The sequence below is a fragment of the Nyctereutes procyonoides genome, unplaced genomic scaffold (genome assembly GCF_905146905.1).
Source record: "Nyctereutes procyonoides isolate TBG_1078 unplaced genomic scaffold, NYPRO_anot_genome, whole genome shotgun sequence".
NCBI classification, from domain to species: Eukaryota; Metazoa; Chordata; class Mammalia; order Carnivora; family Canidae; genus Nyctereutes; species Nyctereutes procyonoides.
Genome location: NW_026575125.1, coordinates 61,902,025 through 61,918,350, shown reverse-complemented (window position 1 = coordinate 61,918,350; position 16,326 = coordinate 61,902,025).

The following is a 16,326-nucleotide window of genomic DNA, read 5'->3' as shown; positions in this document are numbered from 1 at the left end:
CATGATACTTTGGAAAAAGAAAAGACTCCACTGCAAAATTGCTAGAATTCATACAGAAATTCAGCAACATCACAAAATATAAAACTGATTCAAAGAAACCAGTTTCATTTCTATATGTCAATCATGTGACAGAAGAAAATGAAATAAAGCAATTAATCCCGTTTACCATTGCACCCAAAACAATAAGATACCTAAGAATAAACCTAACCAAAGAGGTGGAGGATCTGTACTCTAAAACCTACAGAACAGGTATGAAAGAAATTGAGGAAGACACAAATAAATGGAAAAATATTCCATGCTCATGGTTTAGAAGAATAAAGATCGTTAAAATGCCTACACTACACAAAGCAATATATACATTCAGTGCAATCTATATCAAAATACCCATTGACATTTTTCACAGAGGTGGGACAAGTAATGCTAAGATATTTATAGTATCGGAAAAGACCCAGAATAGCTAGAGGAATCCGGTAAAAGAAAATCCAATCTGCTGGTATCACAATGCCAGATATCAAGGTATTACTTTTTGCATGTTCTTTTTTTAAATTTTTTATTGGAGTTCAATTTGCCAACATATAGCATAGCACCCACTACTCATTCTGCTAAGTGCCCCACTCAGTGCCCATCAACCAGTCACCCCAAACCCCCACCCACCTCCCTTTCCAGTACCCCTTGTTTGTTTCCCAGAGTTATGTGTCTCTCATGTTTTGTCACCCTCACTGGCATTTTCACTCATTTTCTCTCCTTTCCCTTTATTCCCTTTCACTAATTTTTATATTCCCAAAATGAATGAGACCATATACTTGTCCTTTTCCGATTGACTTATTTCACTCAGCATAATACCCTCCAGTTCCATCCACGGCGAAGCAAATGGTGGGTATTTGTTGTTTCTAATGGCTGAGTAATATTCCATTGTATACATAAACCACATCTTCTTTATCCATTCATCTTTCAATGGACATCTAGGCTCCTTCCACAGTTTGGCTATTGTGGACATTGCTGCTAGAAACTTCGGGGTACAGGTGTTCCGTCGTGTCACTGCATCTGTATCTTTGGGGTAAATCCCCAATAGTGCAATTTCTGGGTAGTAGGGCACTTTTAACTCTTTGAGAAACCTCCACACAGTTTTCCAGAGTGTCTGCACCAGTTAACATTCCCACCAACAGTGCAAGAGGGTTCCCCTTTCTCCACATCCTCTCCAACATTTCTAGTTTCCTGACTTGTTAATTTACCCCATTCTCACTGGTGTGAGGTGGTATCTCCTTGTGGTTTTGTTCTGTAGTTCCCTGATGGCCAGTGATACAGAGCATTTTTTCATGTACTTGTTGGCCATGTCTATGTATTCCTCTGAAATTTCTGTTCATGTCTTTTGCCTATTTCATGATTGGATTGTTGGTTTCTTTGCTGTTGAGTTTCATAAGTTCTTTATAGATCTTGGATACTAGCCCTTTATCTGATATGTCATTTGCAAATATCTTCTCCCATTCTGTAGATTGTCTTTTATTTTTGTTGAATGTTTACTTTGCTATGCAGAAGCTTTTTATCTTGATGAAGTCCAAATAATTCATATTTGCTTTTGTTTCTCTTGCCTTCATGGATGTATCTTGCAAGAAGTGGCTGAGTTCAAAAAGGGTGTTTCCAGTGTTCTCCTCTAGGATTTTGATGGAATGTTGTGTCACATTTAGATCTTTCATCCAGTGTGAGTTTATCTTTGTGTATGGTGTAAGAGAATGGTCTATCTAGTTTCATTCTTTTGCATGTGGATGTCCAATTTTCCCAGCACCATTTATTGAAGAGACCGTATTTTTTCCAGTGGATAGTCTTTCCTGCTTTGTCGAATATTATTTGACCAAAAAGTTGAGAGTCCATTTCTGAGTTCTCTATTCTGTTCCATTGATCTATGTGTCTGTTTTTGTGCCAGTACCACACTGTCCTGATGATCACAGCTTTGTAGTACAACCTGAAATCTGGCACTGTGATGCCCCCGGGTATGGTTTTCTTTTTCAATATTCCCCTGGCTATTCAGGGTCTTTTCTGATTCCACACAAATCTTAAGATGATTTGTTCCAACTTTCTGAAGAAACTCCATGGTATTTTCATAGGGATTGCATTAAATATGTAAATTGCCCTGCGTAACATTGACAATTTCACAATATTAATAATTCCAATCCATCAGCTTAGAATATTTTTCCATGTCTTTGTGTCTTCCTCAATTTCTTTTAGAAGTGTTCTGTAGTTTTTAGGGTATAGATATTTTCCCTCTTTGGATAGGTTTATTCCAAGTTATCTTATGCTTCTGGGTGCAATTGTCAATGGGATTGACTCCTTAATTTTTCTTTCTTCAGTCTCATTGTTAGTGGATACAAATGCCGTTGATTTCTGGGCATTGATTTTGTATCCTGCCACACTGCCAAATTGCTGTATGAGTTCTAGCAATCTTGGGGTAGAGTCTTTTGAGTTTTCTATGGACAGTACCATGTCATTTGTGAAGAGGGAGAGTTTGACTCCTTCTTTGCCAATTTGAATGCCTTTTATTTCTTTTTGTTGCCTGATTGCTGAGGCTAGGACTTCTAGTACTATGTTGAATAGTAGTGGTGAGAGTGGACATCCCTGTCGTTTTCCTGAACTTAGGAAAAATCCTCCCAGTATTTACCCTTCGAGAATGATATTTGCTGTGGGCTTTGTAGATGGCTTTTAAGATGTTGAGAAATGTAGATGACTTTTAAGATGTTGAGAAATGTTTCCTCTATCCCTACACTCTGAAGAGTTTTGATCAGGAATGGATGCAGTATTTTGTCAAATGTTTTCTCTGCATCTATGGAGAGGATGACATGGTTCTTGTTTTTTCTCTTGTGGATATAATCTATCACATTGATGACTTTACGAGTGTTGCACCAGCCTGCATGCCGCGGATGATTCCCACTTGTTCATGGTGAATAATCTTTAATGTCCTATTGGATCCTTTGGCTAGTATTTTGTTGAGAAATTTTGCATCTGTGTTCATCAGGGATATTGGTCTATAATTCTCCTTTTGGGTCGGGTCTTTATCTGGTTTTGGAATTAAAGTAATGCTGGCTTCATAGAGCGAGTTTAGAAATATTCCATCTCTTTCTATCTTCCTGAACATCTTTAGTAGAATAGGTATCGTTTCTTCTTTAAACGTTTGATAGAATACCCCTGGGAAGCCATCTGCCCCTGGCCTTTTGTGTCTTGGGAGGTTTTTGATTACTGCTTCCATTTCCTCCCTAGTTAGCAGCCTGTTCAGGTTTTCTACTTCTTCCTGTTCCAGTTTCGGTAGTTTGTGGTTTTCTAGAAATGTGTCCTTTTCTTCTAGATTGTCTAATTTATTCGCATATAGCTGCTCATAATAAGTTTTTAAAATCGTTTGTATTTCCTTGGTATTGTTGGTGATCTTTCCTTTATCATCCATGATTTTCTTAATTTGATTATTTTCTCTATTCTTTTTACTAAACCTGGCTAATTCTTTATCTATCTCATTAATTCTTTCAAAGAACAAACTCCTGGTTTTGTTGATTTGTTCCAGAGTCCTTCAGGTTTCTATTTAATTGAGTTCTGAAGAATGTTTATTAACTCTCTTCTTCTGCTGGGTGAAGGCTTCATTTGCTGTTTTTTCTCCAGCTCCTTTAGGTGCAGTGTTAGCTTTTGTATTTGAGTTCTTACCAGTTTTTGGATGGATACTTCTTTTGCGATGTATTTCCCCCTCAGGACTGCTTTTGCTGTATCCCAAAGATTTTGAACGGTTGTATCTTCATTTTCATTAGTTTCCATGAATCTTTTTAATTCTTCTCTAATTTCCTGGTTGACCCTTTCATCTTTTAGCTGGATGGTCTTTATCCTTCATGTGTTTGAAATCCTTCCAAACTTTTTCTTGTTGTTTAGTTCTAGTTTCAAAGCATTATGGTCTGAAAATAGCAAGGTACAATCCCGTCTTTTGGTTTCAGTTAAGACCTGATTTGTGATCCAGTATGTGGTCTATTCTGGAGAAAGTTCCCTGTGCACTTCAGAAGAATGAGTATTCAGTTGTGTTTAGTTGTAAAGTTTTGTAAATATCTGTGAACTCCATCTGTTCCAGTGTACCATTTAAAGCTCTTGTTTCTTTGGAGATGTAGTGCGTAGAAATCTATCAATTGCAGAAAGCACCGTGTTCAAGCCTCCCAGTATAAGTGTATTATTATCTACGTATGTCTTATCTTTGGTTATTAATTGATTGATATATTTGGCAGCTCCCACATTCGGGGCACAAATATTCATGATTATTAGGTCCTCTTGTTGGATAGATCCTTTAAGTATGATATAGTGTCCCTCTTCATCTCTTACTACAGTCTTTGGGATAACCTTTTATTTATCTGATATGAGCATGACTACTCCTGCCCTCTTTTGCAAACCATTTGAATGGTAAATGGTTCTCCAACCTTTTATTTTCAAGGTGGAAGTGTCCTTAGGTCCCAAATAAGTCTCTTGTAGACAGCAAATAGATGGGTCTTGCTTTTTTTGGGGGGGGGGTCTTGCTTTTTTATCCAGTCTGAAACCACTCACCTTTGATGGGATCATTAAGCCCATTCACCTTCAGAGTTACTATTTAAATCTATGAATTTAGTGTCATCATGATACCTATTCAGTCCCTGTTTTTGTGGATTGTTCCCTTGGACTTCCTATTTCTTTTACCAAGTCCCCTTTAATATTACTTATAGAGCTGGTTTGGTGGTCACATATTCTTTCAGTTTCTGCCTATCTTGGAAGCTCTTTATATCTCCTTCTATTCTGAATGAGAGCCTTGCTGGATAAAGTATTCTTGGCTGCATGTTCTTCTAATTTAGGACCCTGAATATATCCTGCCAGCCTTTTCTGGCCTGTCAGGTCTGTGGAGAGGTCTGCTGTTAACCTAATACTTCTCCCCATAAAGTTTAGGAATCCCTTTCTCTTTCTGCTTTAAGGATATTTTCTTTATCTTTGGAATTTGCAAGTCTTACTATTAAATGTCAGGGTGTTGAGAAGTTTTTATTGATTTTAGGGGGGGAATCTCTCTATCTCTTGGATCTGAATGTCTGATTCCCTCCCCACGATAGGGAAGTTCTCATCTCTGATTTGTTCAAATTCACTTTCTGGACCTCTGTCTCTTTTGGCATCCTCTGGAACCCCAATTAAACCTAGATCTTTCTTCTGAGGCTGTCATTTATTTCCCTTAACCTATACTCATGATCTTTTAATTGTTTTTCTGTTTTGTTCCTCAGCTTCCTTCTTGGCCATCAACTTGTCTCTTATATCACTCACTCGTTCTACCTCATTAACCCTTGTCCTTAGGACCTCCAGATTGGATTGCATCTCATTTAATTGATTTTTAATTTCAGCCTGATTAGATCTAAATTCTGCAGTCATGAAGTCTGTTGAATCCTTTATGTGTTTTCTAGAGCCACCAGTAGCTTTATAATTATGCTTCTGAATTGACTTTCTGACATCGAATTATCATCTAAATTCTGTAACTCTGTGGGAGCGAGTCCTTTTTCTGATTCTTTCTTTTGTGGTGAGTTCTCCCTTCTAGTCATTTTTCTTAGTGCAGTGTGACTTAACACAAGTTGTCCTGGAAAAAGGAAGGAATAGAGAAAAAAAGGGGTGGGGGGAAGAAAGAAAAAACAAAAAACAAGGAGGGGTATCCTCTGATTCTATATATTGTAATTTCCTAGACTTCCCCTGGAACTTTCCAGCACTGCTTGGTTAACAATTTCTTCTTCCCCTGTCCTTCCAGCAGTTCTTCTGGGGGAGGGGCCTGCTGTGCTGATTATCAAGTGTATGCACCTGGGGGAGCTCCCCGCCCCCTGCCAGGTGCAGGGTGCAGTGGGAGCTGTTTATCCTGTGAGACATCTGCTCCCTGGTGGCCCTGCTTAGTCCTCGGCACAAGGTGACACCAGAAGGAACAACAATAGTGGTGGCGGCAAGCTCACCAGCCCTAGAGTCAGCTCCAGCATTAACTACCGCAGTCTCCCATTCTGCAAGGTCTGGATGCTCTGGGGGTGGTGGGATACTGAACTACATAGCTCAGGGCTGCCCAGTGGCAGGAGCATTCTTGCAGTCCTGTGTCCTCCCAGCCTCTGTCTGTCCCAGGGGGAGCGCTGGATCCTAGGCTATGTCTCTTGGCGCCCTGGGCTCCGGGGCCTGCACCAACGGAATCATGCTCTTGGGGCCATGTGGCCCCTTCTTCTAGGAGCCGCCGCCTGAGCTTCTGCCTGAGCTGCCCCCCGGGCCCGCTGGGCGTGTGCTCCAGCCCTTTGGGGAGCTTTGCCCGCTGTGTGTGGTGCACTCTCCCCTGGCATGCACTTCCTCTGTTAGTGCCCCTGGGAGCCTGAGGGTGTCACTATCCTTTCTGGCATCCTGCTTGAGTTCCCTGTGAGGGCCTTTCTGTTCTGGAAGATTGGTAAAGCTCCTGCTTCTCAGGTGCTTTCCTGTCCTGGAGGCACTCACCACCTGCCTTAGCCCAGCTCCTTGTGGCAGGGGAGGGGAGCTCCCCCCTCCCCCCCTTGGATGCTTTTTTATTTATTTTTTCAGTCTTCCTACCTTGATAGAGCGTGAACTCTTCTCACTGTAGCATTCCAGCTGTTCTCTCTTTATATCCCAGGCCTAATTCCTAGGTTTTAAGGATGATTTGAAAGTTATCTAGGTAAGTTGGTGGGGACAGGTGACTTGGGGACCCTACTCTTCTGCCATCTTGCCCCTCCTCCCAGACTTCAAGCTATATTACAAATCTGTATTTATCAAGCCCCTATGGTTCTGGCACAAAAACATACTCATATATCAATGGAACAGAATAGAAAACCCAGAAATGGATCCTCCACTCAGTAGTCAAACAATTTTTGACAAAGCAAGAAGGTATATCCAATGGAAAAAAGACAGTTTCTTCCATAAATTTTGTTGGGAAAATTGGACAGCCACATGTAGAAAAATGGAGTTGGGCCACTTTTTTACACTACACACAAAAATAATGTATGAAAGATCTAAATACAAGACAGGAATCCGGGATCCCTGGGTGGTGCAGCGGTTTGGCACCTGCCTTTGGCCCAGGGCGCGATCCTGGAGACCCGGGATCGAGTCCCATGTCGGGCTCCCGGTGCATGGAGCCTGCTTCTCCCTCTGCCTGTGTCTCTGCCTCTCTCTCTCTCTCTCTCTCTCTGACTATCATAAATAAATAAAAATTTTTAAAAAGACAGGAATCCATCAACATCCTGGAGGAGAAGTATGCAAGAACCCATTTGACTTTGGTATCAGCAACTTCTTGCTAGACATTCCTCCAAAGTCAAGGAAAACAAAAGCAAAAATGAAGTATTGGGACTTCTTCATAATAGAAAGCTTCTGCACAGTAAAGGAAACAGTCAAAAAACCAAAAGGCAACCTACACAATGGGAGAAGATATTAGCAAATTACATATCACATAAAGGGCTAGTATTCAAGATCTATAAAGAATTTATCAAACTCAATACCCCCAAAAAACAAAGAATCCAGTCAAGAATTGGACAGAAGCTATGAACAGACATTTCTCCAGGGAAGACATAAAAAATGGCCAAGACACACATGAAAAAATTCTCCCTACTTCTTGGTATCAGGGAAATACAAATCAAAATCACAATGAGATACCACCTTATCCCAGTGAGAGTGTCTAAAATGAACAAGACAGGAATCAATAAATATTGATGAAGATGCAGATAATGAGAACCTTTTACAGTTTTGATGAGAATACAAGCCATTATATCCACTCTTTGAAACCATATTGAGGTTCCTCAAGAAGTTAAAAATAGAACTACCCTAGACTTAGGAATTGCACTACTGGGTATTTACCCCAATGATACAGTTGTAGTGCAATTAAGGGAAACCTACAGCCTAATTTTCATAGCAACCATGTCCACAGTAGTCAAACTATAGAAAGAGCAGAGGTGTCCATTGACAGATAGATGGATAAGGAAGAGATGGTGTATATATACACTGGAATATTGCTCAGCCATCAGAATGGTTGAAACTTACCATTTACATTGACATGGATGGAACTGTATGGTATTAATGTGAGCAAAATAAGTCAAACAGTGAAAGACAGTTATCATGTTATTTCACTCATATATGGAATATAAGAAATAGTGCAGATGATTGTAAGGAAAGCGAGGTAAAACTGAAGTTGAAGTCATTAGAGAAGGAGAAAGACTTTAATACTATTAATTATAGGAAACCAACTGAGGGTTGCTGGAGTGGAGGTGGATGGGAATATGGGTTAATTGGGTGATGGGAATTAAGTAGGGCTTGTGATGGGATGAGCACTGAGTATTGTATCAACTGATAAATTATTGAACAACACATGTGAAGCTAATGATGTACTACATGTTTGCTAATTGAATTTAAATAACTAATAAAAATAGGATGCCTGGGTCGCTCAGTGATTGAGCATCTGCCTCTGGCTCAGGGTGTGATCTTAGAGTCCTGGGATTGAGTCCCATATCGGGCTTCCTGCATGAAACCTGCTTCTCCCTCTGCCTATGTCTCTGCCTCTGTCTCTGTGTCTCTCATGAATAAATAAATAAAATCTTTAAAAAAATAAATAAATAATAAACAAACAATAAAAAAAAGAAAGGATTCTAAGAGTACTCAATGAAGAAACTCAGTCCCTTCCTAGGAAAATTGGATATTCTCATGTAAAAAATAAATTGAAACTAGAACTCTGTCTTATAACACTCATAAATTTAAGTGTGAACACTTAAATGTAAGATATGAAATTATTAAATTCCTAAAAAAAACATATAGGAAAAAAGTTCCTTGACATATGTCTTGACTCTTTTTAAGATGAGTTAAACACAAGCCACAAAACAAAATATAAACAACTGGGACTATATCAAATCAAGTTACAAAGCTTCTGCAGAGCAAAATAAATAACCAACAAAGTGAAAAGATAATGTATGTAATGGGAATAATATTTCCAAATCATATGAATATCTGATTGTGGGGAATCAGCTGCAGAGCCAATCTGAGAACTTAATCTCCTAGTCCTTGGCACACTGTAGATATAGGATTCCTGAGTCAGTACACCGACGCTTGGCCATATTGTTCTCCAGATACAGCTCCTCCACTTCCCCTCCCCGAGTCAATAGCCTATTCTTTTACCTTTTGAAGTAAGCATGTTTTTCTCTGCTTCCCAAAGTTAATCATTCCTATAGCCAACCTGTTAGCTCTCTTAAAAAAACTGGAGTAGAAAAGCCTCAGAGTCCGAGTCCGAGTCTTGGTCACCTGTCCCCCAGATTAAATTTCACTGAGACTCTGAGTTGTTCTTCATATCTTTGCCTCCGACTATCTGGGATCTGCAGCATCTGATGGGTTAACAACCAAATTGTATAAAGAACTCATACAACTCAATAACAAAATAAAAACAGAGAAATAATTTAATCAAAAATCAACAAATATCCTGAGCAGACATTTCTTTAAAGAATGTGTATGAAAGACCAAACAGGTATATGAAATGATGGTCAACTTCAGTATTAATTAGGGAAATCCAAATCCAAATCACAAGATAGCACATCACACCAGTAGAGTAACCATTATCAAAAAGACAAGAGATAACCAAACCTGGTGAGGATCTTAAAAATAAAAATAAAATAGAACCTTCTTCACTGTTGGTAAGTTTATAAATTCGAACAGCCACTGTGGAATACATTATGGATGATCCTCAGAATATTAAAAATAAAATTAGCATATGATTCAATAATTCCTCTTCTCAAAATATATCCAAAGGAAATGGAAACACAAATCCCAAAATATATCTGCACTTGCATGTTTATAGCAGCATTAGTTACAGTAGCCAAAATATGGAAACACCTCTCCACAGACAGATGAATGGATAAAGAAGCTGTGATACACACACACACACACACACACACACACACACACACACACACACATACCATTACAGCTAAACATTATTCAGCCATAAAAATACAACAACAAAACAAATCCAAGGAGGAAAAAAAAGAAAATCTTGCCGTTTGTGAAAACATGGCTGAAACTTGAGGACATCATGATAAGTGAAATAAGAAAAAGAGAAATACTGTATGATCTCATTTATATGTACAATCTGCAAAAAAAATCATCCAAAAAGGGAACAGATTTGTAGTTGCCACACTTGGGGTTTGGGATAGAAGGAATCTCGTAAAAAATTCAATCTTCCAATTACAAAATAAAGAACGACTAGGTATGTAATATAAGGTATGTCTATAGTCAACATTGCTGTATGATATATATGAAAGTTGTTAAAAGAACTATTTCTTTTTTTTTTTTATTTAATTTATTTATTTATGATAGTCACACAGAGAGAGAGAGAGAGGCAGAGACACAGGCAGAGGGAGAAGCAGGCTCCATGCACCGGGAGCCCGATATGGGACTCGATCCCGGGTCTCCAGGATCGCATCCTGGGCCAAAGGCAGGCGCCAAACCGCTGCGCCACCGAGGGATCCCAAAAGAACTATTTCTAAGAGTTATCATTACAAAATAATATTTTCTTTTTGGCTTTCTCTTTTTATTATTTGAAATGTGTGAAATGATGGGTGCTAACTAAACATAGCAGCAATTGATTTGCAATATATGTGAGTCAAACCTTAAACTATATACCTTAAACTTGTACAGTGACATATGCCAAATATCTCAATAAAATCAGAAAAAAATAGGTATATTTATGTGGATCTATATTTGAGGCATTTATTATGTCTCCTTGATCCATTTGGCTACTCTTCCACCAATACCACACTCTTTTGATCACTGTAGGTATAGAGTAAATGTTAATATTGGCTTTATTATTTATTATATTTTATGATATAATGGTCTCTCTCAACTCATTTCTTTTTTAAAAGATTTTATTTATTTAATCATGAGAGACAGACAGAAAGAGAGAGACAGACAGACAGACAGACACACAGACAGAGGGAGAAGCAAAGCAGGCTCCATGCAGGGAGTCTGACCTGGGACTCCATCCAGGATTTCAGGATCAGGCCCTAGGCTGAAGGTGGAGCTAAACCGCTGAGCCACCCGGGCTGTCCTCATTTCTTTTTTAAAAAAGAAATTGCTTTACTTGTTTTAAACATTGCGCTTTTCCACGTCAATTTTTTAAATAATAAATTTATTTTTTATTGGTGTTCAATTTGCCAACATACAGAATAACACCCAGTGCTCATTCCATCAAGTGCCCCCCTGAGTCACGTCACCCATTCACCCCCACCCCGCCCTCCTCCCCTTCCACCACCCCTAGTTCATGTCCCAGAGTTAGGAGTCTTTCATGTTCTGTCTCCCTTTCTGATAATTCCTACCCAATTCTTCTCCCTTCCCTTCTATTCCCTTTCACTATTATTTATATTCCCCAAATGAATGAGAACATACACTGTTTGTCCTCTCCGATTGACTTACTTCACTCAGCATAATACCCTCCAGTTCCATCCACGTTGAAGCAAATGGTGGATATTTGTCATTTCTAATGGCTGAGTAATATTCCATTGTATACATAAACCACATCTTCTTTATCCATTCATCTTTCGATGGACACCGAGGCTCCTTCCACAGTTTGGCTATGGTGGACACTGCTGCTAGAAACATCGGGGTGCAGGTGTCCCGGCGTTTCATTGCATCTGTATGTTTGGGGTAAATCACAAGCAGTGCAATCGCTGGGTCGTAGGGCAGGTCTATTTTAAACTCTTTGAGGAACCTCCACACAGTTTTCCAGAGTGGCTGCACCAGTTCACATTCCCACCAACAGTGTAAGAGGGTTCCCCTTTCTCCACATCCTCTCCAACATTTGTGGTTTCCTGCCTTGTTAATGTTCCCCATTCTCACTGGTGTGAGGTGGTATCTCATTGTGGTTTTGATTTGTATTTCCCTGATGGCAAGTGATGCAGAGCATTTTCTCATGTGCTTGTTGGCCATGTCTATGTCTTCCTCTGTGAGATTTCTGTTCATGTCTTTTGCCCATTTCATGATTGGATTGTTTGTTTCTTTGGTGTTGAGTTTAATAAGTTCTTTATAGATCTTGGAAACTAGCCCTTTATCTGATACGTGATTTGCAAATATCTTCTCCCATTCTGTAGGTTGTCTTTGAGTTTTGTTGACTGTATCCTTTGCTGTGCAAAAGCTTCTTATCTTGATGAAGTCCCAATAGTTCATTTTTGCTTTTGTTTCTCTTGCCTTCATGGATGTATCTTGCAAGAAGTTACTGTGGCCAAGTTCAAAAAGGGTGTTGCCTGTGTTCTCCTCTAGGATTTTGATGGAATCTTGTCTCACATTTAGATCTTTCATCCATTTTGAGTTTATCTTTGTGTATGGTGCAAGAGAGTGGTCTAGTTTCATTCTTCTGCATGTGGATGTCCAATTCTCCCAGCACCATTTATTGAAGAGACTGTCTTTCTTCCAGTGGATAGTCTTTCCTCCTTTGTCGAATATTAGTTGACCATAAAGTTCAGGGTCCACTACTGGATTCTCTAATCTGTTCCATTGATCTATGTGTCTGTTTTTGTGCCAGTACCACACTGTCTTGATGACCACAGCTTTGTAGTACAACCTGAAATCTGGCATTGTGATGCCTCCAGATATGGTTTTCTTTTTTAAAATTCTCCTGGCTATTCGGGGTCTTTTCTGATTCCACACAAATCTTAAAATAATTTGTTCCAACTCTCTGAAAAAAGTCCATGGTATTTTGATAGGGATTGCATTAAACATGTAAATTGCTCTGGGTAACATTGAAATTTTCACAATATTAATTCTTCCAAACCATGAGCATGGAATATTTTTCCATCTCTTTGTGTCTTCCTCAATTTCTTTCAGAAGTGTTCTATAGTTTTTAGGGTATAGATCATTTACCTCTTTGGTTCGGTTTATTCCTAGGTATCTTAGGCTTTTGGGTGCAATTGTCAATGGGATTGACTCCTTAATTTCTCTTTTCTTCAGTCTCATTGTTAGTGTATAGAAATGCCACTGACTTCTGGGCATTGATTTTGTATCCTGCCACGCTACCAAATTGCTGTATGAGATCTATCAATCTTGGGGTGGAGGCTTTTGGGTTTTCTATGTAGAGTATCATGTCATCGGCGAAGAGGGAGAGTTTGACTTCTTCTTTGCCAATTTGAATGCCTTTAATGTCTTTTTGTTGTCTGATTGCTGATGCTAGGACTTCCAATACTATGTTGAATAGCAGTGGTGAGAGTGGACATCCCTGTCTTGTTCCTGATCTTAGGGGAAAGGCTCCCAGTGCTTCCCCATTGAGAATGATATTTGCTGTGGGCTTTTCGTAGATGGCTTTTAAGATGTTGAGGAATGTTCCCTCTATCCCTACACTCTGAAGAGATTTGATCAGGAATGGATGCTGTATTTTGTCAAATGCTTTCTCTGCATCTAAGGAAAGGATCACATGATTCTTGTTTTTCCTCTTGCTGATATGATGAATCACATTGTTTTACGAGTGTTGAACCAGCCTTGTGCCCAGGGATAAATCCTACTGGATCATGGTGGATAATCTTCTTAATCTATTGTTGTATCCTGTTAGCTATTATCATGTTGAGAATTTTTGCATCAATGTTCATCAGAGATATTGGTCTATAATTCTCCTTTTTGGTGGGGTCTTTGTCTTGTTTTGGAATTAAGGTGATGCTGGCCTCATAGAATGAGTTTAGAAGTATTCCATCTTTTTCTATTTTTCCAAACAGCTTTAATAGAATAGGTATGGTTTCTTCTTTAAACGTTTGATAGAATTCCCCTGGGAAGCCATCTGGCCCTGGACTTTTGTGTCTTGGGAGGTTTTTGATGACTGCTTCCATTTCCTCCTTGGTTATTGGCCTGTTCAGGTTTTCTATTTCTTCCTGTTCCAGTTTTGGTAGTTTGTGGCTTTCCAGAAATGCATCCATTTCTTCTAGATTGCCTAATTTATTGGCATATAGCTGTTCATAATATGTTTTTAAAATTGTTTGTATTTCCTTGGTGTTGGTAGTGATCTCTCCTTTCTCATTCATGATTTTATTAATTTGAGTCTTCTCTCTCTTCTTGTTAATAAGGCTAGCTAATGGTTTATCTATCTTATTAATCCTTTCAAAGAACCAACTCCTGGTTTTGTTAATCTATTCCACAGTTCTTCTGGTCTCGATTTCATTGAGTTCTGCTCAAAACTTTATTCTCTTCTTCTGCTGGGTGTAGGGTCTATTTTCTGTTTTTTCTCTAGCTCCTTTAGGTGTAAGGTTAGCTTTTGTATTTGAGTTCTTTCCAGTTTTTGAATGGATGCTTGTATTGCGATGTATTTCCCCCTCAGGACTGCTTTTGCTGTATCCCGAAGATTTTGAATCGTTATATCTTCATTTTCATTAGTTTCCATGAAACTTTTTAATTCTTCCTTAATTTTCTTGTTGACCCTTTCATCTTTTAGCTCGACGGTCCTTAACCTCCACATGTCTGAAATCCTTCCAAACTTCTTCTTGTGATTTAGTTCTAATTTCAAAGCATTATGGTCTGAGAATACGCAGGGGACTATCCCAATCTTTTGGTTTCGGTTAAGACCCGATTTGTGACTCAGTATGTGCTCTATTCTGGAGAAAGTTCCATGTGCACTTGAGAAAATGTGTATTAAGTTGTGTTTGGATGTAAAGTTCTGTAAATATCTGTGAAATCCATCTGGTCCAGTGTTTCATTTAAAGCTCTTGTTTCTTTGGAGATGTTGTGCTTAGAAGACCTATCAAGTGTAGAAAGCACTACATTGAAGTCACGACGTATAAGTGTATTATTATCTAAGTATGTCTTAATTTTGGTTATTAGTTGATTGATATATTTGGCAACTCCCACATTCGGGGTATATATATTGATGATTGTTAAGTCCTCTTCTTGGATAGATCCTTTAAGTATGATATAGTGACCCTCTTCATCTCTCACTACAGTCTTCGGGATAAACTTTAGATTTATCTGATATAAGGATGGCTACCCCTGCTTTCTTTTGAGGACCATTTGAATGGTAAATGGTTCTCCAACCCTTTATTTTCAGGTTGTAAGTGTACTTATGTCTAACATGAGTCTCTTTTAGACACCAAATAGATGGGTCCTGCTTTTTTATCAATTCTGAAACCCTGCACCTTTTAATGGGGTCATTAATCCCATTCACGTTCAGAGTTACTATTGAAAGATATGAATTTAGTGTCATCATGATATCTATTCAGTCCCTGTTTTGTGGATTGTTCCATTGGACTTCCTCTTAAAGAGGAATTTTAAGAGTCCCCCTTATAATTTCTTGCAGAGCTGGTTTTGTGGTCCCATACTCATTCATTTCCTGCCTGTCTTGGAAGCTCTTTATTTCTCCTTCTATTCTGAATGAGTGCCTTGCTGGATAAAGTATTCTTGGCTTTATGTTCTTCTCATTTAGGACCCTGAATATATCCTGCCAGCCCTTTTCGGCCTGCCAGGTCTCTTTGGAGAGGTCTGCTGTCAATTTGATATTTCTCCCCGTATAAGTTAGGGATCTCTTGTCTCTTGCTGCTTTAAGAATCTTCTCTTTATCTTTGGAATTTGCAAGCTTCACTATTAAATGTCAGGGTGTTGAAATGTTTTTATTGATTTTAGGGGGGATCTCTCTATTTCCTGGATCTGAATGCCTGTTTCCCTTCCCGTTAGGGAAGTTTTCAGCTATGATTTGTTCAAATTCATAATCTGGACCTCTGTCCCTTTCGGTGCCCTCAGGAATCCCATTAAACATAGATTTTTCTCCCTCAGGCTCTCACTTATTTCCCTTAATCTATCCTCATGATCTTTTAATTATTTGTCTCTTTTTTCTTCAGTTCCCCTCTTTGCCTTCAAATTGTCTTCTATGTCACTCATTCTTTTACCTCGTTAACCCTTTTCGTTAGGACCTCTAGTTTCCATTGCATCTCATTCAATTGATTTTTAATTTCTGCCTGATTAGATCTAAATTCTTCAGTCATGAAGTCTCTTGTTTTAAAGTTGACTAGAGCCACCAGTAGCTTTATAATAGTGCTTCTGAATTGGCTTTCTGACATTGAATTTTAATCCAAATTTTGTAACTCTGTGGGAGTGAGGACTGTTTCTGATTCTTTCTTTTGAGGTGAGGTTTTCCTTCTAGACATTTTGCTCAGTGCAGAGTGGACAAAAACAAGTGTATGGGGAAAAGGAGAAAAAGAGAAGAGAAAGAAGAAAAGAAAAAGAAAAAAGAGAGAGGAAGGGAAGAGAAAAAAGGGGGGGAGGAAACATATTAAAAAAAAAACAAAACAAGGGGGAGTATCCTGTTATTCTGTATACTGTAAATCCCTTGACTTC